General features: G+C 35.9%; 1 pseudogene; it reads right to left on the reverse strand.

Annotated features, from left to right (window-relative positions):
- Positions 1-599: 599 nt before the first annotated feature.
- LOC129904212 (5S ribosomal RNA) lies at positions 600-719 on the reverse strand (annotated as a pseudogene).
- Positions 720-14,259: the final 13,540 nt, after the last annotated feature.

The raw sequence follows: 14,259 nt of genomic DNA on the forward strand, positions 1-14,259 counted from the left end.
AGGGATGGAATTAATACTACGGACAAAGTAAGATATGACCATGGTTGGACCAGAGATCTACCCTGACACCGATGGTAGAATAAGGGAGGAAACAACAGGGTAACATATGAGACCTAGAAAAATGATGCTAGGATATTTCTCAGGTTAAGTTGAGCACCTTCTCACATTCTCATAAAGGTAAAGAAAGACATGAGATAACAAATCTAAAGTGTTACCAGCCGGGGTAAGAAAAGTGTAAAATGGGTTAAGTAAGATGGGTAGAACTAGCTGATTACTATAAGATGGCGAGCTCATATGCCAAACTTCTTCGAGATTATGTCAGCTAATGACAGATAGAACTCAAATATGCTATAAAGGTCACTATATGAACAAACTTTAGTGCTACTCAGTAGAAAATCCTAATGAATAGGTGTGTACAAAAGGGGTGAATACAGTAGGGGACTAGGGACGTGGTCATAATGGAACTAAAGATCTACTCCTATACCGGTTGTAAGATAACAGAGGAAAGGGAAAGGCAAAATATGAGGACTAGCGAGACCACGCTAAGGAAAATCTTGGGCTAAGTTGAGTGCTCCACACCTTAGTGCAAGGATTACAATGAAATGCAACACGAAGACTTCCCAGAGAGATCACCCATCCCAGTATTACCCTCGCCAAAGCATGCTTAACTTCAAAATTCTGATGGAATTTAGTGTATTAGTGCTGGTATGATCGCGCGAGATGGAAGGATCTGAACTAGCGGCAGAGAAACAACATTGGATTATGTACATAGGGTACTATAAGTTACGTTGAGGGAATTGTAAAAAGGGCTTCAGGAAAACCAGCAGGATTAGCTAATTACTAACTGATGGCGCACTTGAATGCCACAGTTCTTCAACATAGTACCAGTTAATGATAGCCAAACCACAAAATGGGTATATGGGCCAGTGGGCGAGGGAATTTCAACACCACTTGGCAGCCAACTCTAAGGATTGAAAAGCAAATCCCAAAAGGTAGAGTGCTTGTTAAAGTTCTGAAAAGAGTCGAGAGGGACTATACAAGGCTAAGGATTCCCAAATGATCAACATTATTACGCACCTATTTTATACACTTCGAGAGTAGGGTGCTATATGGGTTATTATGAGTAGGCTAATGAATCAGCCCATTTGTTTTCTATCAAGACCACCTATGTAGCTAGAACTAAGTGAAGTTATAGGACAAGGAGGTAGTAAGATTCCGTGAGGTTTCCCCAGCTAATATCTCAAATAGAGGGACTTCAATTATGATTAACATCTAGAGATCAGTCTAAGAAGAGATCGGGAACACAGGTAGGTCTTAGTATCCTAGTTTTCCCTAAAGCTGCTGGACAAACTGAGCGCACTATTAGACACTAGAAGATATGTCATGAGCTGGGGTGTTAACTTCAAAGGTAGCTGGGATGATTATCAATCACCTATCGAGTTGCCTACTACTCCGGTATCCCAATGACCCCGTACAAGACTAGTGGGGCATGACATGTAAGTCCCTTATTAGTTGAATTGAGGTTGGAAAGATTAAGCCAGTTGACCCAAATATGATTAAGCAAGCTATTGACTAGTAGCCTCGAGTCGACAGAAGTGACATGCAGATAATCAACATCGATGTGCAGAGTTCAAACTGACGATTAGGTATTCGTAATAGGATCACCCACGAAAGGAGTAACAAGATTTGGCCAGAAAAAGAAACTTAACCCAAAATACATTAGATCTTATCAAGTCGCTGATAAGACGGAAAAAGTTGCCCATCAGTTAGACCTACCGCCTGATTACGAAATTATACGCCCGGTATATTTATACGGGTACTTCACAATGTACTGGTGATCCACCCAGAGTGTGTCCCATATATAATGTCTAAGAAATGAAATCCTGCGAGGAACAACCTATAACCATCTTAGAACGGCAAATTAGAAGGTTGCAAACTAGGACGTGACTCCAGTCAAGGTATTGTGGCAAAACAAAAACCAGAAAGAAGGTGCCCTGAGAAGTCAAAAAAGAGATAGAAAGAAGATATCCAGACTTGTTCCCTATGTACAAAGGTAGTCTAAACCCCTAAATTGATTGAGAAACGACGGTTATATAGAACCCCCGAGATCCTTGTGAAACCCTATGAGGTAAGTTAACATTCGGGGATGAATGCTCTAAAGGAAGGAAGGATGTTACACCCCACACTTTTAAACTCGGAATGTCTTTTAAGTTTTTTAGACATTATCATGTGAGACGGATACGCTACGACACTATCAAATGACTCTAAGAAGGGGAGAATGTGATACCCTATAGTAGAGAAGGTTGGAAATAGAGGCATAAGAATCTGGAAGGAATTGGAGGCAAGGTGATGAGTCGTAGGACTCTATTTACCCACGTAAGCTACTAACTTGGAATTCATACATACCAAAGCTATTTGAGTACGTACCAAGCTTACGTAGCATGGATTACATAGGCTCTTAAAATAAGACGAGATTACAAACCCACGAGGAGGAGGAGAAGATGACATGCAGCTGCCAATGAAGGCGTGACATGTGGCAGCACCTCAATCAAGTTGGTGACCCACCTTCTTGGGGTCAAGTAGGTGACCCACCTGCTTGGGGGAGGTTGTCCCCACTACCATGTGGCATCTCCACCTTGCTTGTATGGACACGGTGGCCCAATAAGGGCTGGAAACATGTCCCCCTTAGGGGATAAAACGTTTCACCTCTTGGGACCACATATATGTATGTGTATGTAACATATACTTCAGTTCCTACGCTTAAATCTACAGCAAAACAAAGAAAACAAACCCTAAGTCTAGAGAGAAACTAGCGACGGCTTGGAGGAAAACAATAGGCAAGTCCCGATTTTGTTTTGTGAATTAATTATTTAGGGTATCCTATGATAATGTAGAGATGTTTGAAAATGTGAAAATCCATTTTTGGGCACCAAGGATGAGCTACAAATAGTCCTCTACTTTCAGCATGTTAAAAAGGTTTCTGAGGCGTAATTTTGGCCAATTTCTGGTAAGGTAAGACTTCTTCTTTAAATTTTTACCTTATGGGGTCATTATGAAGTGTATTATACACCTTTTATACTTCTGGAAGTGTAATAAAGTCGTGGAAATGCTCTACATTCGAAATAAACTAAATTGGAATCGTTATAGTTAAATTGTAGTCGAAATGAGGGGTTGTGCATGTGGGGGCTGCTTCTGGTAGTGTGGTGGTGTGTTTCTGGGCGTAAAAGTGTTCTAAATGAGGTGGGTGAGATGATGGTTCCATCAACATGACCCCCCCGATTTGTACGGTTAAAGATTTTGCAAAACGAAAACTAGAAACCTTATTTGGTATCATAGTTTCGAATGAGTCGTTTGGAGTTTATATTGTATATTGTTGATGTGAATTGATTAAACACATGCTGAAGGTTGTTGGTTTTTGTTGTCTGTAGGTATTAGGTGTGAAATTGGGAATTCGGATAGGGCACATTATAGGGGAGGTGCTGCCTGATTTTTGTCAACGCCTTAGCTAATTAAGGAACTAATCGAGAAGGCGAACGAGGGGTTGAGTTCTATGAATACTCATGTGTAGAGTAAGGTGATAGAAAACCAAGGGTTTTTAATACTCGTATTGCTTTTTTGTTACTTAGGCTAAAAGAACGATGAGACAAACGGGATAAGAAGTAACCCGAAATAGGTATGTGAAGCTTTCTCTTGGCATGTTTTTGACATAAGTATGTGAAACTATCTTTTCCTTCTTTTGGCATGTCTTAGATGTAGAATATGGATGATGTAAGTTTTGGTGTAACTTCATTCTTAGGTTCTGAATATGACTTCAGGACTCGTGATTATTTCTGGATGTTAAGATTCTTAAAGTAGATAAACTCCTATTCCTCGAGTCTTTTATGTGACTGTATAGCGATTTATTAGACAAAAATCTTCTTTTAAAAAGCAAAGGCTCTGAGATAACCAATGCTCAGACTTCTATAAGATATTTCACACCGGTATGTTCAAATATTTCCAAAACTCCTTTTTACTTAGTCCTTAGTGACAGTTAGAGGGTATACGTCAGATACTTCTTACCCTGATCTCGAAGTGATGGTTTGCTTGAGGACTTCATTGAGTCTCAAATAACGATTTAAACTATGTTTTGTTTCTCACTACACTTCTCGTGTATACTGTAACACTTCTTCTCTGAGTCCCGGGCCAGTTATCGGATTCGTGCACAATTCCACCGCATTGTCCATAACGCCCTAACTAGAGGGCCGGGTACGTAGGTATATATGTGATGATGTTTTGATGTTTTTTAATGAGGAGGTTATGGTCCTACAGATATGATTCATCGGATCCCTGATGGGGCTGGCTATATTGAAAATTTGAGCATGCAGGTTTTTATAAATCATAGAGTACAGGTAAAGATTTCTTATATGATATTTTAGCCCCTGCTTCTCTATTTTAGATATGCCTCCAGTCGTATTGTGTTATGTTTTACATACTCAGTACATATGTCGTACTGACCCCCCTTTCTCGAGGGGGCTGTATTTCATGCCTACAGGTACAGTTACAGGTTTTGGGAGTCCATTAGCTTAGGATTCCGCTTAGCTCATTTGGAAGAGGCTTCATTGTATCAGAGCGTAGTTTTTAGCACTGGCCGTTGATGTATAGTATTGTTTTGTTATTTAGGGGTACGGCTGAGGCCCTGTCTTTCCATATGTTATCATTAATATTGTTAGAGGTTTACAGACATGTATACGTGGGTTGTATGTGTCAGTTTGGTTCAGGTTGGTCTACATGATGTATAATATATGTTATTATGTTATGGCAGTCTTGTCGGCTTTTGTGCCTTTTTATGCTATGATGCAAATGAAAGAGGCTATAGATATACGAAAATATTATCGCCCAATAGGGCCCTGATGCATGGAGTTGTGTTCTTGGTAGTCCAATTTGACTACACTTGATTTATATGCATTGCATGTTTATAATTCGATGTGACTACAACTGATACATATGTATACCGGGGGTCCAGGTCGGACCCCAGTCGCGGCCTATGGGGTTGGGTCGTGATAGGAACAAACTCAATTGAGCGCCAACAGACTAATCTAAGAGAAAGCAAAATCACATAAATACCTCATAATTAGGCAGCCAACAGATAAGATAAGATGTTGAATAATTTCCAAGTCGAATTCTTTGCTTTATACTCCATACACAAGACTCTTTAGTCATGATGGGTATACTACCCATCCAAAATTACCATAACAATTCCTAGTACCATATGAACCGTACCATAATAGCGACGAAGGAATTAGAAACACCACCTGATCATTGAAGAGCGGAAAGACTAAATAAGAAACTAAGCCTAGGGCATAGGCCCAAAGTTCTAACCCGATAACACTCAAAACCAGTAACTTCATTCTTAAGTCTATCTTTCAAAATTTAAAAGGCTACTCCAAAGGGGAACAAAATCCACCGGTGGAAAGAAAAGTTGTAGTGAGACCAACTCCAATGTCACTTTGCTACCAACGGAGTTTCTAGAAGATTTAATGAATATGAGAATCCAACCCCAAAGCAATCGAAAACTACTACCATAAGTCTATGTATCACTCCACAAGTGCAAATTTGAGTCAACCACCATAATCCAACAAAAACTGAGTTGGTACATAGCGAACAAATGTATAAACCCTTTTTCAAGAGTGACCACAAATAAAACTGAACCACCAAAAGGAATGCTACCAGCTAACCACAATGACACACGCGAACCTCGCACCCTGAACAAGATATCTGAAGATGATTCTACGAAATACTTTGACTCCATCATGAAGGAGAGTCATTTGAGGAATTTCATTTTCCCATGGGAGCCAAAGTATGAATTAGTCAAAGAACACCATAATAGAAGACCCAAATCAACAATATGAATGCTCTCGTCCCACATTCAGCCCCTTCTAGCTAGTCGCTGGTCGATCACAACTGTATTACTCCATCTCTTCCATAAATACCAATAAACTCTTTTTACATGAAACTTCAAACTACAACATCATCATATTTAGAATAAACAAACGACATTCTAATTCTAGACTTCCAACTCAAATATAGCCATCTAACACCGCATCACATAACCAGCTGAACTGGTCACTTTACCATCAAACTTACCTTGAAGAGAAAACCCAGTCAAATCTGAAGGACCAACCTTAACTTCACCACTTGAAGAACTAAGAATAGGAAATCAAAACAATAAAGGATCAACGAATGAAATCCACAGTAAACCACAAGGACTGCAACTATTAATACACCCTTCTCTCGGCAGGAACCTCACACTAGCTAAGCATACTAGGAGGGGCAGGCTAGGATAGGGAAAGGACCAACTCAAGAAAACTCTAGGATGGATAAACATGAATCCCATGAGCAATAACCTAAGCTCAACATCCACAAGGTATAACTCTACCACTACTGCCACATACACTAACACCAATATGATCCACTACTAAAAATTTTGCCTAGAGGAGATAAACATGTATTTGTTTCATGCAAAGCTGTCATAGCAAACAATAGGCAAGTAATTAGGCTAAATAAGCATGCTCACATAAATCCATGTAAAATAATTAACAGAATCACAAGATGAATCGAACAAGCCAAGTAATCACTGATGGGTACGAAGACCCCAATACCCAAGTAGTACGAGTAGGGAAGGTCCTAGAAATAATTTCACAAAACTAGAATGGATACCTAGTATCTCATCCTTTTTCTGACCTATAGAAGCATGGGATGGAATGTGCCTGGTCTCAAACATGACATTCATACCACTAACTTCAATATTTCGGGTACCACCTCGAACTGACTGTCCTTGAGCCGTAAGAACCTGATCCTGCCGAGCATGTAGCTTGTGATGTGTAACTATGGGACAATCCCTAGCCAAATGTCCCAACTCATTGCATGTATAAAACCTATTAATAACAGCGACTCAATGAGATGGCCTGATTGGCATAGAACAAACCCCACAATCTGAATGCTCAGAAGGCACACCCTGAGAAGTCTTTCATGAACTATTTCCACTGTGGTACCATAACCTATCACAGAACTGCCTGAAACCTGAGGTGTGTTATGTCAGAAAAAGACGGTTTAAAATTAATTTCAACTTTATAGAGAGAAAATCAATTTTAGAAAAAGAAGAGTTGCCACTTAATTTTTTAAAGAAATTAAGAAAACTTAATTTTAAAGACACTACTAGTTTTAAGTCTTAAAAATTCAGAGAAAAAGGTACGACATTCTTATTTCCATTTCGACATTATTATTTGACTAACTTTTAAAAATATTAATTTAAAAGGAAACGAAGACTTTAAAATTATTGTTTGGAAAAAATGATCAAACTTAAACATTGAAAATAATATACATGTATTAAAAAGAAGTAAAGCTTACCAAACGCCTAAGTAAACGTAGAAAATCATCTAAAAAGTAAATTAACATGAATTGGTTTATCTTTAGGGGAATCTAATTAAGTTAAAATAAATTAAAATTAATATCTAAGCAAGCATAAATAACATAAGTGAATAAATTATTACAACCCAAATTAATATAAATAAAAAATAAATAACACATGAAAATATTCTCCGACACTTCGTTTATGTACACCTGGACTAAGCTATTAGGTCATCTGCATTTTGGGTCTTAAGCACAATTTTACTGTATATCGAAGATGTATACACACTATATATCAGAATATATATATACTGTATACAGCATATACAACTTTATTTCTGTATATCGAACTGTATACATATAGTATACCACCTATTTGTTCTCTGTATCTATTGTATACCACTATATATCAGACTGTATATATACTATATATCAGTGTATACAACATTGTTTTCTTGCATATCAGACTATATAGATATTATATATCATGTATACAACATTATTTTCCACCTATATTCCGTGTATACAGTCCAATATCAATATATAAATCATGAATATTATCTTTTTCCATTTATTAACTTTCTAGCAATTCAAACAAGATAATGGGAGACTCAAAACTCAACGATATGCAATGATGGAGTCCAAAGATGGACTCGAATTTATATCACATGCACCAAAATAAAATTACATGAGCATTTACTTATTTTAAGCTAAATCAAGAAACATATCATGATATTTTAAGTTATCAAATTAATGAGTATCCTAGAAGTGACTAACAACATGTATATATGTGGACAAAGGAAAGAAAAGAAGAAATATATTCAAGTAACTAAAGAACGCGGATTTAATATAAACGATATATTAGCTCAAATTTTAAAGAAAGAATTAAATTAGGCCATGAAAATTTTAATTGAATAATAACTTAAAGCATATTTTTGTTATCTAAATCATGTTAAAAGAAGAAATTAAAAAACATGAAAATCTATATTGTCAAAGAAAACTATTTGGAAAAATAATGAACAAAATTAAGATCTTTCATGAAATAATCCTAACACATGATAGCTAATTAAAATAAGTAAATTTTTTATCATTAATCTAATTATTCTTAATACATGCTAACTAAAAAAAATAAGACTACGAATCAACTAAATATAAAGCATGAAATAATTAAATTAAATAAAGCTGAAAAAAGATTTTACCTCTTTTCGGGCAACATAACTGAAGACGATGAGAGGAAGACAACTTCACCAACACCCAAGAGCTTGATGGAACTCCAATCTACAAAAAAAGAAAATATTAAAAATTTAGACTCGAACCTTCGTGGGTTCGACGTTTTAAGAACACTGTTCTTAGCCTAAATTTCGACTTCAATCTCCTATTTTCCTTGAAGAAAAATATAGATTGAAAGCTAGAAATTTTCACAACTTTTAAGCTGGAGACAAGAGTCGAAAATCCTAGCCAAGTTAAGAAAATTTCTAACTTTGGGGTGGCTAAAAACCTCCCACTTCTTCCTCTTCTTAATAAGAATATGAGCCTTTATATAGGCTCCAAAAACTTCAAATTTTCATATAATTTTTGATGTGGGAGATTGGGGATTTTTTTTTATTTTTATTTTTAGAAAAAACTAAAATTTTCAAAAATGCAAACTATAATTAAACTAACCTAACTAACATTGTTTTAGTTAAAAATGAAATCTTTTTGAGATGATTTTTGAATAACTACATAAATAGTAATCAAAGATACAATTATATAGAAATATGTATATTATACTAAAATTTATATAAAAAAATAAAAATAGTTAAGAATAACATGAAAATATCTTTATTTTTTATAAAAGCTAATTATTCCAAAAATGTTCAAAATTCAAAAAAACTCGATAGCTAATTTGGGTTGTGGAGGGTCAAAATTGGGTGTTAACAGTTGTCCTTTTCTTTGGACAGAATCGATAAAACAGATCCTGAACAAAGAAAATTGAAAAATCCCATTTTAACCGACTCCAACTTCATCTTTCTAAAAAGGGTTTGGTATGGATTTTGGAATTATGGTTGGATCCCAAAATAACCACACGCCTTCCGATAGGAATGTGGTTTACTGTGGTGGAAGTCGTTCCTCAGCTCGTGTCCTATGAGTTTGATATTTCTCTTTGGATTATATCCCTGTTCGCTTCTAAGAAAAGATTTTACGTTGTGCTGTATCCTCTTTGATGTTGTTCGCACTTTCTTTCATCTTCTTTGCATGTGGAAAATCTCCATTGATCTATTGATAGGATAATGCAGCTCTATTGGTAGGAGGGTGATCCATTAATAGGATACTCGGCAAAATAATTGCATGTTCATCGGTAGGACAAATGAAGATCCATTGATAGGATATAAATTTGTGTCCAATCGATAGGACGAATGATGATCCATTGGTAGGATGTAAATGTGTGTCCATCGATAGGACAAATGAAAATCCATTGGTAGGATATGTTGGTCCATCGATAGAATGAATGAAGGTGATCCATCAGTAGGATATGATGCATATCCATTGGTAGGACGAATGAAGGTGATATATTGGTAGGATATGATGCATGTCCATTAGTAGGATAATGATCCATTAGCAAGTTGTACTTCAAATCTTCTGTGATATTTGATGCGCCTTACGTATGCCCTTCAAGCATTTATAACGCTGGAAAATACTGATCTTTTTCTTTGATGAGATCGATATACAATAGCCCTCTTGGTAATAATATTACCACTTGTGGTAATATAATATGAATCGCCCTCTTGGCAATAATATGCAATGTTATCCTCTTGGATGATTTGAATGATGCATGACTCTCTTGGTAATGCAATAAAAATAAAATGGCCCTCTTGGCAATTATATGCAATTTCATCCTCTTGGACGATTTGAATAATGCATGACCCTCTTGGTAATGCAACGAAAATAAAATGGGCATATTGGCAAATGAAAATAGGATGGCCCTCTTGGCAAATAAATATGCAATGCCTCTTGGCAAATAAAAATGCAATGGCCCTCTTGGCAAATAAATATACAATGACCCTCTTGGCAAATGAAAATGCAATGACCCTCTTGGAAAATGAAAATGCAATGTCCCTCTTGGCAAATGAAAATGCAATGACCCTATTGGCAAATAAATGTGAAATGTCCTTCTTGGAAAATAAAAATGCAATGGCCCTCTTGGCAAATAAATATGCAATGGCCCTCTTGAAAAATGAATATGCAATGGCCCTCTTGGCAAATGAATATGCAATGACCCTCTTGGCAAACAAAAATGCAATGTCCCTTTTCTCAAATGAAAATGCAATCGCCCTCTTGGCAAATAAATATGCAATGTCCCTCTTGGAAAATGAAAATGCAATGGCCCTCTTGGCAAATGAATATGCAATGGACCTCTTGGCAAATGAAAATTCAATGGCCCTCTTGACAAATAAATATGAAATGGCCCTCTTGACAAATAAATATGCAATGGCCCTCTTGGCAATGAATATGCAAATGGCCCTCTTGGCAATGATATGATAATAAAATGGCTCTGTTGGCAATGCAATGTAATGAAATGGCCCTCTCGGCAAATAAATATATAAATGTCATCCTCTTGGATGATTGCACATGTTTCTTCATTTTATTTTTATTTTTTTTATTTTTTATTTTTTGAATAATATTTGTTCGTTGGGACTCATGTCTTTGATGGAATTTTATACGAGGCCTCGGTGGCTCGCATCTTTAATTTGTGTTTGCTCCATTCTAGCAATGTTGGAGATCATTTGAAGTTGACTTCGAACTTATGACAATTCTTAACGGAATTTTTGAGATCTTCCTAAAATTTTCTATCACAGTTAGATCTCTTGACAAATGTTGAGCTGCTTAAAAAGGATTTTGACATTCTTGTGGAATTTTTGAGATCTTCTCAAAAATTCTGTCTCAGTTGCATATATTAACATGATCTCCAATCTTGACTTGCTGGAGATAGTATCTTTTTGTGAATTTTTGATATCTTCTCAAAAAATTTGTCCAGTTTTCATTGTAAGGGAGAAATAAAAATCTTACAGGAAACATGACCGAACTATTGTGGCACCTACATATCATGTTGGTATAGGAATCAGGCCAAATGTAGTTCAATCTTGTGGATGATAAGTACTGCAAAATCTGAGACAAGATATTCAGTAGACACATGTGCAATATGAGCATAATGATATGGAAAACTGTATTACTTGCAATATCTACAGCTTAAAAATACGGGATATGGCACCCGTTTGATATGGACAATCCAATAAAGTAACATAGGCATCTCACACCGATGGGATTAGCCTAATGTCACATTATTTAGAGAAAACCATCCAATTTCAAAGGAAAAATGCAATTTTTTTTAGAAAATGTAAAGAGAGAGTCAAATTTTGACTACAATTGGTACCAATAGTTAGGATTGCATAGAAATATTTCTTATTTCCTTTCTTATAACAGAGATTGACTTCGAGGTAATTCCTATAGCTTCAAGTAGTACCTCAAACATACTTAAGTGTCGATAAGATTTTTTCATCTTTCTTCAAATAAAGGTCTAGAATTATACCAATCCTCATGTTTCAAGTACCCTCACAATAAAGAAAGTCCTATTTCGCACATATTTGAAGTGTTTCATTTGAGAACATTTTACAAAGTGCACTCACACTCTCAAGAATGTGCAACGCATGTAACTTTGATACCATATGCTTGGCCTACATGTAAGTCTCTACTAATGTGAGAATATTTGAAATGAGGTCATGTAGGATTTGTTATTGGCTTGTAATGTAGGCTTAAGGAGAGGTATGATATTTATTTGGAATAAAAGTGACTTAATCTCTCCTTAAGCGTCACATTGAATTTGTGTTTTTGATGATTGTTATGCCCTTTGGCATCCGATACTCTTTGTTATCTCCTTCTTAGATTTCAACTTCTTTTTGAGTCTTTATTTTAGAGCTTTTTCTCTTTTCACCCCTTTCTTTTGAGGTTTCTCCTCTTTTGTTGGAGTAGTTTCTTTTTGTCTTACATCGACCATATAGGAGTTTTTTTTGAAAGTCGTCTTTGCTTTCTTGATTTTGGAGAATTTACATCTTTTGCCTTTGGAAATTTCAAAGTTGGATCTTCTTCTATAATTTGCACGTCTTCGGTGCGCTCAAGGAGGTTGGGCCAAGAGAGAGATAGTGCATGTAAGCACTTAGAAGGGAAAGGGCTAAGATATGATTGTCTAAAGAAAAGGCTTTAGCCTCAAAGTGGGAAAACTAGGGATTAATATTATTTGGTAGGCTTTGAAAGGCACAATCAGGTCAAAAATGGCCTACAATCCTTTCTCAAACAAAATATAACTCAGGATTTCGCTTCAACAAACATTCAGGCCAAGTTCTAGATCAACAGTTTGATGCAATTGAATTTTAGCCTAAAGCTCACCACACAATGTACATGAAGCCATGAGGTTGGTTTTATTCTTATCTTGAATGCCTGCAAGATAATTTTCAAGCATCACAAAAGTACAAATGAAAGATACCAACAGAAACTGTGGTTTACCACATAGCCAATCTTTTTCATCATACTGAATATTTCGCATGTTCCTAACTGTATTTATTATAATAAAGAAGATATTACTGTTAAAATATGTACATAATTTATTATTATTATTATTATTTATTTTTCTATTTTTTTATTTTCTTGTTGAAAAAGGAAATACCAAACCCAAGAATGGCTGCCTACGTATGTCCCCGAGATGAGAATTAGGTGTGCATAGTTCTTGCAGATATGATATACAAAATAATTTAAAGCTTTTGACAAACTTAAAGTAATGTCTCGTAAGTCTAGTGCTCGTTGACATCTTCAGTTGGGGAGTGTCTTTTACCTATTTGCTCCAACACATTTCATGTCCTCTCAACCATCGATGAGGACACCTATCATTGTATTATTTTTCAGATATTCCTCAGAGATTATACATTGGTGTGTTCTTCTTATTTCCTGCAGGAATCACTTATTGTGTTCTTTTTGGTGATTGTCTCTTGTGACTTGAATTCTTTCAACTATTCACGAGAATCATACATTGTTATAACCATCCCCGACTATTGTTGGGGATAGTTTTCCTGCAAAGATATGAGAAAAGTGTGAAAGCGGAGCCATTATAAAGAAATAAGTAACAAGATATAGGAGTAAGACTTCATTGTCAAAGACCCCCCGATTTATCTTTCAGGCCGTGTATTGGTATCTTGGGAAATTTAAGGTCATCGTTATTTCCCATGAACTCTTTGTCCCTGCAACATCCATATGAGAAAGGGTTATCAGTTTTCTTAGATTAAGGAATTGAAAGAGATTATGGTTAAAGTTTGTGGTTTAATGTTGCAGTAGATTTGGAATTGCCGTGATTTCCTCTCTTGAAATAATATCGTCTCTCCTATGTATAAAGAAAACTTCTTAGTTAGGAAGAGAGTGTTGACCTCTCAAAATTGAGATCCAATCAATTATCGCATGATGTCCTTTGATAAATCCCTCTACAAAGGAAAAAAACGAATCAACTTTGTTGGACCCTCAATCTTTGAGAAGTAAACAAGTTTGATTTCCAACACAAATCAGTCTCTCCCTGAAAAAGAAAAATAACTCAAAAGTCAAAGTATTAGTTTGTATTAGTAATGCCAAATATGACACAAAGAACTAAATATACAAATATTGCTTTGTTTGGAGACAAACTAATCCATGGGTGAAGAAAGACTAAATGGACAGAAATTGACCCATTTTAATTTTATGATTGATGTGTGAGAAAGGTTGACTTGTGTTGATTCACGGATTTCTCGCGCTTCAAATTTTGTACCCTCATTCTTCTTAGGTGTAGAACAAGTTCTCAATTTCTTTGAAAGAATGAAG

This window comes from Solanum dulcamara, chromosome 1 (genome assembly GCF_947179165.1).
Source record: "Solanum dulcamara chromosome 1, daSolDulc1.2, whole genome shotgun sequence".
NCBI lineage: Eukaryota > Viridiplantae > Streptophyta > Magnoliopsida > Solanales > Solanaceae > Solanum > Solanum dulcamara.